At 51.1% G+C, this 15,000-nt stretch overlaps 1 protein-coding gene across 1 annotated transcript in view; it reads left to right on the top strand.

Annotated features, from left to right (window-relative positions):
- LOC126570544 (transcriptional activator cubitus interruptus) overlaps nt 1-15,000 on the top strand; it is a 47,967-nt gene that overhangs the window by 24,211 nt on the left and 8,756 nt on the right. The window lies entirely within an intron of this gene.

Below are 15,000 nucleotides of genomic sequence, written 5' to 3'. Positions count from 1 at the left end.
AGAGATTTCCCGCTCGCTACACACTTTGATTGGCTGACGATGGAATGGAGCTGAATGTTCTAATTCGAAGGGTAAAGCCCCCCCCCCCCCCGGCGTCGCCCGCGAGCACTCGGGTTGGTGGGTACTTCCTGAGCAGGCGCTGGGAACACCGCGATCGGACCGGCGATGAGAATGTGCCTCCGGGACGCGGGATTACTGGAATTTCCTGATGAAGTAGTAGCCTTCAAACCGAGGGACCGGACACCGGACTGTTGAAGACCATCGTCATCGTGACGCGATCGTGGTGCACGAAACGCGATCAGATTATCGTTTTTTGTAAATCACGTTCCCATGAAGAAGGTGCACACGGCTGCTGCTGCTGCTGCTGCTGTTGCTCCTTCTGCAGCTCCTTGCTGCACTTGGGATTGGAGTAGAGGTTGACCTATGGACGGGGCGCTATCCAGATGTGCTATGGAGAATCATAAAAAAGCGCTTCTTTCACCTTCCACCCATCGTTCACGCCCACCCCATGATCAAGGGGGGGGGATGAAAGTGATCCTCACGATTTGCCAATCGATATACGACGAGGCAGCTATCCCTTCGTCCCGTAATATATGGGAAAGCATCAGGATCACAGCCCGGAATCCCTTCGCTCTAGGCATGGCATACCGTCTCGAGGCTATCATGTTTCATCATCGTATGTGTACCGTTGGAGGTTGGTTTGGAGTCGAAACTACCGAGCACCGCTGTGCAGTAAATGGCTTAATATTCGAATCCAATGAATCGTTCCTCCCCGAAACAAAAAAAAAATCTAAAAACCCCCTTAAAAAAGGTGTTGAGTTGAATTGGATTCGATTTCCAAATTAAGGCAGCACCATACACACGCGCACACACGCGAGAGCGGCCATTGCGGTCATGCGATAAATTCGATCGCCACTAGAGAGATCGCGGCGACGCGACGAATTAGTCGACTAATCCGCAGCTTCCCGTGTCCCCGGTTTGGCACTGACTGGCTACGGCGTTGGGGTTTGGCTTCGCTGAATACGAAATGAAGTTGTCAAAACGATTCACTATCAAAAAATGCGGACACAGAAGACGCATTTTTTTTTTCTTCTTTCTTGCTGTGCTCTGTGCTCCGAGTGTTCTGGTTTTTGCGAAACCGAATAGCAGTGTCCTGTCCTCCGTCGCCCGCCCGTCCGTCCTCCGGTTTGGTGTCCGAAAGCGTAAAGGAAGCCACCGTAGCGCCGGGGGCCGAGTTCGTTTGATGTCGATTCGGGTGACGTTTTCGGGGGCCAAATGGTGCTGATACAAGGTTAACCGTTTCGCAAGCTTCTGCATTGTGTGGTGCTGTCGATAAACTTCGTTCGCAGTCTTAGGATTAAAGATTTTTTAATGTTCTCTTTGTGAACCAACGGTTAAAGTTACTTAATGACTTGAAACTAACTTATCCTTCAACACGTAAGACGACTCCAGTCAGTGATGATGGATTCTGCTTCCCCTCGTTGTGACTACTGTCTTCACTGTGCACGAATGCACTCTTCAAAGTGAAGATACCTTCCCTATTTGCATACCAAAACAATGGCGGCAGCAGCAGCAGCTGCTATTTAAAAGAAAGCCCCACTTCCCACTTCTGTCAGCTACAGAAAAGCATCTCCGAGCAGCACCGAACAGACGACAGAAAGCATGGCAGGAATGATCAACATGATTACTATTTTTACAAGTTAGCATTCCGTAAATCAGCAAACCGCGTAATGAAAAGACAAACAAATGATCAAATTAACGCGCACCGTGCACTCCATCTCCTCCCGCTGGGGACCCCCGGGGGTGGGTGCTGGCAGTAAGAATGTCTCTGTCTAAACAAGAGCCATAAGAAGCATTCTTCCCTTCTCACTGCTCGGTACAGATTCCATGCTGGCCAGGACTCCCCCCGCGTTACGTGCGCGACGGTAGCGAGCAAACAGCGCACGACGACGATCGGCGAAGAGACAGAAAAGTCAAGAAACGGCTAGATAAGAGCACATAAAGAATGAACATGTTGCGCGAGCGCTCGCACACAAACCGCATTACAGCGCGAAGATGACCTCCGTGTGTATTAATAACACGCCGGAGAGCAGCATTCTTGGAACCCTTTTGACCGAGCGTGTTCGTGGGCACTGACCGGTGTGGCCAGGGTACAACCCGCAACCGAGATGAAGAAGCAAGGCAGCAGCCGTTATTAGTGCAGCAATGAATTTGGTGTTTTATAAAACACTCTGCATAAACCGCTGGAAACCAGCGTGCAGACGAAGGAAGGTACGAAAGGGTTTAAAATGTTATAACGGCTTACCGGCGGACCGGCGGAGTGGATCCTGTTCCTGGTGTGCAAAACGAGATGAAACGAACTGGAACTGCAAAAAAGAAAAGAAGGTGGCAGATGTGGGGAAAATGAGAAGCGCAGGCGAGCCGGAGCACGGTTACCTCTATTTCTTAACAACTTATTCAAATTGATTAACTCGTATATGTAAATTAAATTTATTCGAGAGCACATTTATTATTTTCGGGGGTGCCCTGATGGGGTGATGCTTCCTTCATTCCTTAGTTCGCGCGTATTCTGCATTTGCTTCGTCGTCGGTGCCGTGTGCTTTCGGAGACTTTTTGAGCTTATGCTTCGTTTTTTGGTCCCCCTCCCGATTCTTTCCCCTCCTCTTTCTTCTTTGGTTAACGTTTAGTTTCTTTGCGTCTCTGTTTTGCCTGGTAATTTGCTACACTTCTTTCACACTCCTACACCGATTTTTCGGTGTCGATTTTCTGGATCTCCGGCCGTTGCGCTTACCTTTCCAGCGCGTACACACGATCGCGTCGTAATCGCTTTGCACAATGAAGCATGCTTTTGTGGTGCTGTTGCTGCTTCCCGCTGAACTGCTCTCGCACAAAAAAGCCGTACGCTGACAGGCTTCTTCGGAAGCAGTGAGACAGAGAGGACGGGGGTGGTGGAAAGAGGAACCTGCTGGTCGAACCGATCGACCGGTCTTAATCTTCTCGAGCAACCTGCGCCGCCCACCCTCCCGGGAGCGTTCGTATGTCCTGTAGCGTCCGGAACAGCTTGCTGCGGAACCGATTGAAGCCTCGCTTGCGCGCTCGCTCGGTCAATCAGCAATGCTTTCCATGCTCCGAGGGGTCCGAAAGAGAGTACGTGCTGCGAGACCAACTTCTGGGATGTTGCGTTCTGGATTAGTTTTGGGATGAAACGACGAGCAGAATGGATTCGTTCCCGGGGGTTTGTATTCACGGTAACACGTACTCCCAGGAGGGAACCAACTGAAGCTCCTGAAGATGAACGTTGATTGTTCTAACACGTCGATCTGTTGGTGTTGTTTGATTTAAAGAAAACTGTTGAACGTGTCTTAACCGATCGACCATTATCTACATAGTTGGTGCTTTCTCGGGCTTTCTGGTGAGCATTTAATAAAGTAACAAAAATAGTCGAAAAAATATTAGTTTCTTCGTCCTAACACGTGCCTCACATCCTTGGGTGCAACAACGCTTCAGCACTTAAGCCTCACAAGTAAACAAAAAAAACACCCAAAAACCTTTAACTGATCATCGTACGCACCACATCCAACCGTGTCCCCAGAAGACATAAATCATTTGGATAACGTTGGCAATTCGCCGTGGACGTCATACGCTTTTTTCCTTCTTTGGCTCAACTACTCCCCAAAACAACGGCGTCGAATGGTGCGTGGGGTGTGAAGAAGCACGAAGTCACCGAGTGCGGTCATGTGCGGTTCTTGTTGCGAGTTTATCCCCGGGCGGGGAGAAGGTTACGCCGGTTCATCGAGCATCGAGCAAGATCACCATGGGTCCAGCGTGTGTCAGTCACGTCGCTCGTAGAGAGTGTAATCGACCACGCTCTGGCGTCTGATGCCGTCTTTTGGTCGCACTGACCAAGGCGTACACACCGGGTTTGCGTCTCGCACGCCAAACCACGCCACCGATTGTGGTCACCGATAAGCCGAGCGAGACAATCCGGCTACGGATGGCTCGTCGGCGAGGCTCGTGGATGACCATGATGGTGCGATTTGATCGCTCGATTTACAGTAAATGTGCGAGGAGCATCGTCAGCACCAACAGCAGCCACTACCGTTCTGCCAACAAACCGGATCGTTCCGGTGGTGCACTGAAGCGTAAAGTGTGCGGTAATTAAATCACATCGCATCCAATCTTCGCGCCTCGAAATCTGCGAGCCGTGCCGAGCGCGTGAACCACGGACAATCGTCACTTTCCCGCTTTGGTGACCCGCTAAATGATCTGTTTACGCAAGAGTTGTGTACTTTGTTGTCGCTTTCGCTTCCGGTCGTGCTCTGATGCGGTAGCATCGCTGATTGAGGTCCTTGTTTTGACGCGGAGTCAATTGGGCCAGTCGCAACCAGCCTGGGTTTGCAATTCTTCGCCAAATCGTTCGGGTGTCGCCAGATTTTTTTTGCTTTTTTGGCAAATACGTTCTATTGAGCGGAAATTTGATTTTCGTTGCAACAAAAGTGTTTCTATCCCGTTGTACATGATTTTGATAAGGTACTGGTTTGCAAGAGCATGTCCTTTCGAGCCCAGAAAGGGTTGAAAAATACAGCAGATGACGAATGATCGTGTAATTTGAAGTTAAAATACAAGAATACAAATACAAAGAAATACTAAAAGAAATAATCGATGTCTTACAGATTTTTAGGGATTTTCTACCCCACACTATTGCCATCTTTATGTAAAACTTGAAAAGATTCATTTTATTCGACATAAAGCATTATTAAAATTATTAGGCCGGCGATACATGAAGCGTAAACTCAAGCGTAAATATAAAATTAATTTACACTTGAACATGTTTACATGACCGGGTTGAGATGCGTAATCCGAATTACACTGACCTTTAATCGACTTTTGTGAGAAAAATAGGATCTTTTTTCCGAAGAAAAAGATTAAAAGCGCTAGTAATGATCACCCACTATTAATGCAAACCACAAACAGGAAATACAGGGAGGCAAATCGTTTGCAAACAGCGTTTACGCTAGGATATATGCTCCGTGGACCTATAATCTTTTTTACACCGTGTAAACGGCAAATGTAAACTTTTTGGCATTACACTCTGAGTTTATACCAGAGTTTACGCTTCATGTATCGCCGGCTTTACACTTTCTAAGACTGGTTAAATTGTTATTTTGGGTTGTTCTTTATGAGTTACAACAAAGTACAACTACAATCTGCAGAAGGTGTTGCTCTAGAAAATACGATATTCATATTCTACATCTCCATCACCTTGTCGTAAAAGCTGTTAAACCTTTTCACTTACTCCCCCCGAACCCGTTCGACTATGACGGCGCCATCAGCACCCCCGTGCCGGTGAAAAGCATTAACAAATCAAACAGGGACAGCGTGTAGCAGATGACATTTCACAAGTCACCCTTCCCCATGTCGTTGTATCCGGTTCAATCTGTTCTCCCCCATTATCGCATCTCGAGTTACCGTACGTTACACCACCGCCTTTTTCGTGGATCCGATCGATCCCGGACCATGTTCCCGATCATCCCATGCCACGATCATCGTGCGAAAGTCGGTCTACTAATGTTTCACTCTCCGGCGACCACTACCGTTTGACAGAACGCAAAAGGGGTGGAAGGAAGCTGTCAGAACCGAGGAGAGCGTTGCGTGAAACACCCGTTACCTAGCCAACAGATTACCGGTGGTACCAGGGCCAGGGAAAGGAATCCACCGATATCATCCGGTAGCTGGTTGGACCAACGTTGGTTCGGCTGTGCTTATTTGGGAATTTGTGTAAACAAAATCAGTTCATCAGTCGATGACAAAGATGAGAATACGAATAGTACGGGACCAAGAACGAAAGGGAGAGACAGAGAAAGCAGCGGCAGATTTGACAATCGTGTGTCGCCGAAGCATCCAGCAAAACATATGCCCGGGGCCCCGGAGCGCCCACGACGGCAAGCGGAAACAAACAGACGAACGACAGAACGAACGGAACGCAACAGACAGAGAATCGGCTCTAATTGGGCGGAAAAGTAATCGAGGGGAGACGATGGCGGCTGGATGGCGCACCGTAAAATGTGGCCGACGTCTCCGTCCCACCCTTCGCTCGTGTTTTCGGCTTCGGAAGGAGTTATTTTTGATTTCCGACCCGTTTGACAGCGGCTCCGGGTGTTGTGGCCTGGGCCCCCGCGAGTATCTCTTCAGATCATCAGTTTTGGTCTCGGAGGCAGTATCGGCCAGTGGGTTTTTTTTTAATGCTGCTGGAGTGACTAAAGGAGTAGAAGGGAAAGAGAGAGAAAACCCCCCGTTGATCGAGACCGGTCGATTAGGCCGTGCCGTCGTCTCATCGTCATCATCATCAGAGCCCCGAGCCGGTCAGGTCGATAACACCGGAAATGTACGTTTGACAAGTTCCACCGGAAAACGGTCCCACATGTGTGGTGGCGAGAAGGGTTAGAAGCGAATCAGGGAACTGAGATGAGAACGGGATAATCAACCGATGACGACGCTCTGGCGTTCTCTCGGTCTCGATTCTCGGTGCCTTTTGCCGTTTGCTTCTTCTTTTCCGCGATATTCGGGACCCCGGGTTTGGGTCAAGATAACGTTCCCTTGCCCGGCCATCGATCGATTGGCCGCTCCTCCGTTCCACCTCTTCATCCCTAATGAAGATGTCCGATAACTGCTCCCAGCGGGGGAAAGGAGAGGTCAAATCTCGCCAGGTGATCTCCGGATCGCGTGTTCCCGGATCGGGAAGACCAGCAGGGGGACGCCAAACTTCCGGGAGTCATCTGGCGAGCCCGATCTCCATCCATTTCGTTCTGGTGGGACCATATAAGGCTGATAAGGTTAATGGAGATCGCCAGAGGTTGATAAGCGATCGAGAAGGAGAGAGAAAGAGAGAGAAAGAGACAAATGCTGCGGCCCAATTAACATGAAATGATTGTGCTTCTCATCATTCTGCGCAAACGCCGGTGATCGCGCTTACCTTGGTTCAAAAGGTCAAACCAAGTGACCGTCGCGATCGATCGTTCCTGGTGTTGGGTGCCATATGACGACGACGGCCATATTTCGCGGCATCGGAAGCCAAACATCAATCCAGCCAGCTAGCCAGCTAGCCCAGTTGCCATAAAACAATTGTAGCATCAGTGCAAACTCTCGCTACTCGCCGCGATCAAGTTGCAAGGTTCACTGCTAGACGGCGATCTGTGAAGCGTCGGGTATCGGTCGCGGCCAACAGCCATCCATCCGTATGACCGGACACGCGAGAAGAGCGAAGCAAGCAACTCAATGAAACTGATCATATAAATCGCAATAATCATAAATCAGATAATTTCTGTTTCGGCCCCACATTACGACCGCCACATCACCATAAACGGAACGGAACGCGGTTCGGTGGAAGGGGAACCTGTGGTGGAGCTATCTAGCTGTCGCCATGAAGGTGCAGCGTGGTCTTGTCGTGCGCCCGTTCGCGCTCGGAGTCAATTGAACGCCGCTTGGCGTGAAGGCGGCGCCCGGAGACACTGTACGATGGATCGCGTACCGTTCACTTGGAAGAAGGGGCTCCGGGGCCTGAGTCATAGGTGGGGGGGGGGGGGGGGGGGTGGCACATCGACCAGTGCGCTGGCTGCTGTCGTCGCCTCGTCTCGAGTGCTACACCAATAACAGGATTGAACGCTGTTGCAGCCGTTGGAGCTGGGACATTTAGAGTGAACGCGAGCATTAGAAGCCGCCAGCTAGCGTTGCCTGCGATAAGACAACTCGTCGTCGTTGTCGTCGTCGTCGTGGTCAATGGCCACCATCGCGCAACCGCTGGTGCGATTTGCGAAAGGAGCACTCGCGATCGCGATCAATCTCAGCGTATCGTGTAGCGCGAATGTCGTGTGTCGTGCCGCCCCCTATATCCACGATCCACGATCCTCCCCTTCTCGCCATGCGACTGCTTTGCATGCTTTCGTCTGTTCCGCTCCCCGCGGGAGGGACGACAACGTGGACGACTGAAGAGCGCACCTAATGCGATTGTAATTGATCGATTATTGAACTAACCCGCTCACCCGCCATGTTGACTGCCGTGTCCGGGGTGGTCCAACTTTCTTTCGCGATCTGTCGCTATCGAAAGGACTATTGAGCGAGGGCCAGCACCGGTGGTGGCGTTGATTAAAATGTTACATACCAGCGCAACCTTCGATCGCTCGTTTCGATCGCTACAATACTCGAAGCCAGCGCGTGATTGTTGGACGCACGCAAAAAGAAGGGCGAGGAGCAGCTGGCCTGGGGCTGTGGCAGTAGGACACGACAAGTGAAACTCGATCCACTCGATCCCAATCTCTCTTCCGTGGTATCGCGCGCTGGTCCAGAGCGCTGATTGGAAAGACACCACCTCGTCGTCGGTGTCGCGCTGTTTGTCGGCGATCCTCACTGGCCGGACGGACAGCCAGCCGGAGTGTCCAGTGCAGCCCCGCAAGCGACCAAATAGAGACACTCGTTTCAACACCTCGGCATTTCCGCGTTAACAAGCACCCGTTCCCACTCTCTCTCATCCTCCCCTTTCCCCGCCCAGAGCCGTCTGCCGTCTGGTCGCACACTCAGCACACTATTGTTTCCAATCTCTAGAGTCCCTTCCCCTCCTCTGGGTTGCGTCTAGTGTCAAAAGCGAGCGTTTTGATCGATCGATGCGCCCACCATCAGCACCAAGAGGAGGTGCCAGTGAAACGATCGCGACCGTACGGTGCGACCATCGGAGGTGTTGGGATCGTCTAATAAATAATTAATAACCTGGTCGTCCAATGGTGGGGGGGGGGGGGGGTGGTTCGGGTCCGCAGATGGGTTCCTCTACTTCGCACATACGCATCGACGGCCGGATGCGTGGCCGATCGTTCAGCACACACAAAAGTACAACACTGTGGGACTCGCAGTACTCGCGACTGAAGGAAAAGCGCTAACAAATGTATTCATGTTTTTCATTAATTCATTTTACGGCAAGGCAAACGCAAGGGAATGGAGCGCGTTACATGAAGAGAGCGAAGAGGAGGAATAGAGGATGGAAAGGATGGGTGCGTGCCCGAGGGGGAGGGCGAGTTCAATTGAATGGCGCGCAAGCATTAACGAACGGAGCAAGATTTCTGTTGCTGCCGCTGCTTCGTCTCACTCAAGAGACCTTTAAAAGGCAGAACCAGCCTTTACAAATTGACTTCTCTTCGAGGAGCAGCACCAGCAGCAGCAGCAGCAGCAGCAGCAGCAGCAATACCACGTTGCCACGATCGGACCTGGCTTACGAACTCTAACGCAAACTCTACACGTGAAAAGAGGAGAACCAGGAGGTCCACCGCATCGCTTATTAGCTAATGTGTTTCATTTAGCTGTGCCAACAATTTACTTATCATCATTGTTCGACGTCCAGGATGATGGCTCTCTGGTGGTGGGACTCTCGCGATGTCACTTCGCGGTGCATCTTGCATCGGTCCAGTGCATCGGTCGATCGTTTGCATTCCCGGGACCACGTCTAGTAGTGTTGTCGTCACCGTTGCGCTGCCACCATTTCCGACCTTGTCACCAATCAGCGGGGCAAAAAGGCGAATACAATGCCAACGATTTCTCGCATCTTAGAAAGACATTCGATCCTGCCACCTCCTCACTCAACTCCCTCGCCCAGTTGATCGTCGTCGTTGTCGTTGTCGTCGTCTTGGTTGTCGTCGTTGGCGTCAATGTTCCGTGTGCCAAGCGCTGTGCTTGTTGTACTCTTGTGTTGGAGCTTTCTGAGGGGAGCAGAGCAGAGCAAAAGCAAACGCGCCGAGACAAGCAAACGCACTCTCCAGACAATTTATTATGCGCGCGTCTTATGGAATGTTGGCGAGCTCGGCTCGGCCGGCCAGGCGCTCTCACATGCCGAGTGCATATGCTGCCAGGCTGATGCTGCTGCCTGCTCCGATTGCTCCGAGAGATGTAGGTTTTGTGCGAAATTGTCGTCGAAGGTTGTACGACGATGGCAAGGGGACACTGGGCTGGCGTGTGTGGGGGCGCCCGTTTGGAGGTGTAATTTATGTTCCGCTAGAATATAGTTTCCGCATGCAGGCAGGCCCCACAGTACACACTCCGTGCGTCAGCGTCAGCGACAACTTCTCCAGCACTGGTCGCGGTGGCCTTCGGTCCAATTTGGAGTCTGGTGTGTCACACTAATTATTCCTCCCTGTGGCCTCTGTGTCTGTATGTGTCCGTACCCCAAGGGGCAGCCTGTTATTTGGGACATTCGGGAGGATAAATCATTCCTCGCGGGTGCGTGCAGTGACCACCGTGCTTCCGTTCACTGTGGTGTGCACCAGCGGAGCCCAGGCTAACGGGGAGCCATGCACAGCTGATGAACATGAACAAGGGGGGCCGAAGGACGAGACACATCGCCACTCGTAATTCGCAGCAGATCGTAATTAAACTTTTACGATGCTCATCATTTTCGCTGCATCGCGCCATGTTCATCGTCAGCGGGCGTCTGTGGCGACGTCCTCGTTCCATCTGTTTGGTGTACCCGCGTCTTCGCCTGGCCGGATGGCCGGCCGACCGGCTGGTTGGGCTTGTTGCTTTTGGTATTTTGTTTGTTTTAAATTATAGATTGGATGCTAAACTGTTTCTGCATGCCAGCCAGCCAGCAGGACGACGAAAGGGAGCGTAAGAAAGAGAAAGAGTGAATACAGTACGATCTCCGAACTCTGTTGGCCTCATGATCATCATCGTTGAGGGAAGGTTTTTGAGGGCTGCGAGGAGCAGGGAAACACCAAGAGCAAGATTGCAACAAACCAAACACAGAGTAGAGGAACCAAAAAAAAAATGGAGAAACAAAAAGGAACAACATGAAAACAATGATTCTCCATCGTTCTTCCCCAAAAACAAAAAAAACCTGCAGTCAGTCGCTGTACGGTCCGAATCTTCGGGTGAAAAGGGCTTCTGCTCCAATTAACCTTGCCGTAAACTGGGAAGAAAACCCGTTGAATTCATCGCCAATCATCTCGGCCCGATCATCATCATCATCATCATTGGCCTGTGGCGCGGTCGATCTTCTTGCCGCGCGATCCGCTTATCGACAGAGGAGGCCCAGGTCGGTCGACCAGTGTGAGCGCACGCGCGAGGTGTGTGGTGCACACCAGCGCAGTGGCCCCGAGAGAGAGAGAGAGAGAGAGAGAGAGAGAGAGAGAGAGAAAGAGAGCCGCGCCCGGTGGCGGCGGCCCGTGGGTCACGAGAAAACTATTTCGCGAAAACGGGTGGTAAAGAAACGTAAATATGTAATTACTTTATTATTTTTCATTCCTTTCGACGTGCGGTTCGACGGGGGGTGGGGCGGGTTTCGCCGATCTTCGCCTTCGACGATTCGCACGCGGCACGCCACGGACCGTGAGATGATGGGATTTTCGGCGGATGGAATGGGATGATTTGGTTTTTGGGGAGTTTTTGGTTTTTGGCAAGATCGTTGATTTCGTTTTTTATGTTTTGAACCCCGCAAGTGGTCCATCGACGTACGGAGAGTATAATGATCAATAATAATTGGGACGCGGTGCAATTGGGCGCTCTCTGGAGCGTAACTGCGCTGGTCCGGTACTCTATCACTCCATCACTGCCACCGTCAGTTGTGTAATGAAGAGAACAGTCATCATCACTTCGAACCGTAAGACCAGGAATCGTATCATCAAAATTTGTTGAGAGAGACATGATCTACCATTATGAAGGGATCATGTTTTGGTTTGAACTTGTCTACAGAATGTTATGCGTCTTATGCTGTATCATCATCATACAATGCTGATTTGTGTAGCATTCACTGACTTATACTATTCCCGAGCAGATCCTACGCAAGGAATCCTTGTGATAATTGAATTACCGAAGAAGCGGTTATGGGAAGTAATAATCAGGGCAGATCAGGAGAATAATCGAAAGAAGCGGAGGGATCTTCTCTGGCAGATAAAGACTGCTCGTCGTTTGTATTCGTAACCCAAACAGAGTGTTTATTCGTCATCTGTTGCAATAAAGTGATGAAGACCTATTTGCATTGCTCACCATCATCGACCACTCGAAATCGAAGTTCTTCTTATGTGGATTGTGGAGTTTCTGCAGTGTGTTCTGGTGGCATTCGTGACGTGATCGTAATTCACACCTTCACTGGAGATCATCGACCGTTACATTGCGGACATTTGTTCGCAAAATGTTGCATTAATTTCTGCTGCAGAATCTACATGCATGGGATGACAAAAATGATCCTCAGCTGCACGAAATGCAGTAGCAGGAGTGCACGATACGAACGCTATCGACAAAACCCTCCTTTGTCGAATATCAACGCAAAGCGCCTGATCCCACGAACACGATCAGCAGCAGCAGCAGCAGCACCCTATGTCGAGCTATATGATGCTACCAAGCGCTGAGCTTATTCCACAACCCGACAGTCATACTACATCGAACTGCTCGTGCTCGCACTGCACGATCGTTGTTTGGCGATTGACGATCATACCATTTCCACCACTACTTCCCTCACTATTTCTTTTCATCGAGTTCACCCTTCAGGAGCAACATAATCGGGTTCACGAAGGCGAAGTCGAAGGCACAAGACTGCTGATCGATGTCCGCTGGCAGCACTCCGAATGTGAGGGATCCATCCACCACGACCCACACTGACACACCGCCTCGCGAGTTTTGCGGATCGTGAGCAGGACGATCGCGAGCAAAATGGGCAACGGCGCATGGTGGGAGGCGTCCGAATGGTTCCCGAGCCGAGTAGCGCCCCAAAGCGCCACTTACCTGTTTTTCTATCGACGGCTGCTGTCTATCGGTCGATCGCGCGCCCGAGATCTCGAGAGCTACGATCGTGGACGTGGTGGGCGTGACCAAAAATCCAATTCACGATCGCAAGGAGGAGGGGAAGATTTTGGTTCGATTTCGAGACGCGATTGTTTTATCCTTTTGCCCACTCCTCGTCCATTCATGGGGGCGATAAGAGGTGAAATCGATTTGAAAAGGGGAAATCCCAAACCGGCAAAGACGATAAGACCAGCGACTAGTGGCAAACATAATGCTGCTTATGCTCATGCTCCCTCCGATGTTGCGTTGTCCTTTGTTAGCCAACAGTCGTTGGCCACCATGGCTGGCTGGCGAAACGTAATTTGGTCTTCGTTATTGCCTCGCAGCAAATTGTTTCATTTTGTAGTTCTCTCTCTCTGCTTCTCAACGTAGCCTTCACTGTGGGTCTCGCGAACAAGTGTGCTCACGATGCAAGCGCTAGCGTGTAGACTCTTCAAGGCTCTCGAGTTTCGCTTAGGCCACGGTGCAAAAGGATACAATTTAGTTGGCCATACACCCGGCTGGCTGGCGAATTATGTTGCAATCCCCCCAAGCGGCAGCAGCAGCGATGGCGGTGCATCACGCAAACGCAGACGCAAACCTGCTAACGCACATCCGAGGGCGGGAAAAAGATCTGTATAATTTCGCGGCGAGATCCGCATCTCCCGGTTTTCTCCCGGTTGCTCCTCACTCGGCTTGACCACCTCGGCGAATGGATGTACCAGCGCTCCCCTGACGCAGTGAAGATGCTTATAAAATGTTATTTCTCAATTATGCACAATCGTTCATTTCATGCGCATCCGTGTGGTGCGAGAGACAGAGCCGAGGAAGGAAACGATGGTGTGGGGGGATCGCAACTGAACGTTCCGAACGTTCGGCCTCCGGGGAGAAGCGCCCCCCGACAGCGCACCACCACCATCATCATCATCGTCGTCATAATGCAATCTTAATAGACAATAATCTGTTTATCAAAATAAAGAAATCATTTCCCAACCCAAAGGGACGGGGTCTCTCGTTTGGGGGTGCAGCATCATGTTGTGTGCGGGGATCGTGGTCTTCGGTTACAAGATAAACTGCCGCCCGTTCCGTGGTCCCCTTTCTGCAACGAAAATTATCATCATTATCCGGCACTCGAGAAGTGCACCAGAGAGAGAAAGAGAGAAGGAAGGAAGGACCGATCGTGATCTCCCTGGTGTACACACTCGGTCTGTTAGTGCCCACCCCGTGTGTTGGCATTCCCGGAGTATTTTCCCGTTGGTGGAGGAGATTTCTCGAATTACGTCGCTGCACATTGTGCATTGTGCCTGGCTCGGGCAACCAATCTCTTTTGACAGCGAGAGAAAAGTGTGCGCCAAAGTAACTCAATATACCGCACACCACCATCCACCATTCGCCATCCGGATCTTTCAAACATACAGCGCACATCCTGCCCCAGCGGGGTGGGAGCACAGGATAGGGCTGCGCGCGTCCTGTGGCCACTCACCAGCCATCCCGTCTGTCAGCACATACACGGAAGCAAGTGGAATCGGGGGGGGGGGGGGGGGGGGTGGATCCCGCGACGTGGGGGCCCGTTGGTACCGAAAAATGCGCGATCGTGCTGGTAGATTAGGTTCATCGAGGTAAACAAAAGGGAACCATAAGCTCACAAAAGGTGGCAGCAGGGGATCGCGTTGCACGTCGATGAATGGTGGCATGAATAATGGCCTTTGGGAGAGGGAGAGGGGTTGGTTTCTCGTTGGCCTCACCGTCGTCGTGTCCCGGATTGGTGCGGATCCGGGAATTACAGTAGTAATCATGGTTTTGAGCGAAACTTGAGACGCTCCGTTCGCCAGTGGCACTCCTCTGGCACACGAATCCTAGAATGGTGTTTATGCTGGCGAAGCAGCGAAGGAGCTTTGTTCCTATTGTAGCACTGGTGTGCGCAGACACGCTTAAGCGGCAGGACTCCTAACTTCACGGCATGTTTCCTGTGTTTTCGCACCACCACCACAGGGCATTGGCACAGGATCTGTGGGGCCAGTAGGTGTAAGGTACCACCGGAACACAGTTGGTTGGTGCGCTTCTATAGTAGCTCTGGTGCTGGTGGTCTGATGACTTGAGGCAGACATCCGGATCCGGAGTGTTGTATTGTCCGGAAATGGCTTCTTTTGCAATTCCACATTACAGGTCTCATTAAAGGTTGTCTCATGATCGAGTTCCTTGTTT

The sequence above is a fragment of the Anopheles aquasalis genome, chromosome 2 (genome assembly GCF_943734665.1).
Source record: "Anopheles aquasalis chromosome 2, idAnoAquaMG_Q_19, whole genome shotgun sequence".
Lineage (NCBI taxonomy): Eukaryota > Metazoa > Arthropoda > Insecta > Diptera > Culicidae > Anopheles > Anopheles aquasalis.
Note: the sequence above shows the minus strand (reverse complement) of the source record. Positions and strands in the feature narration are given on the sequence as shown.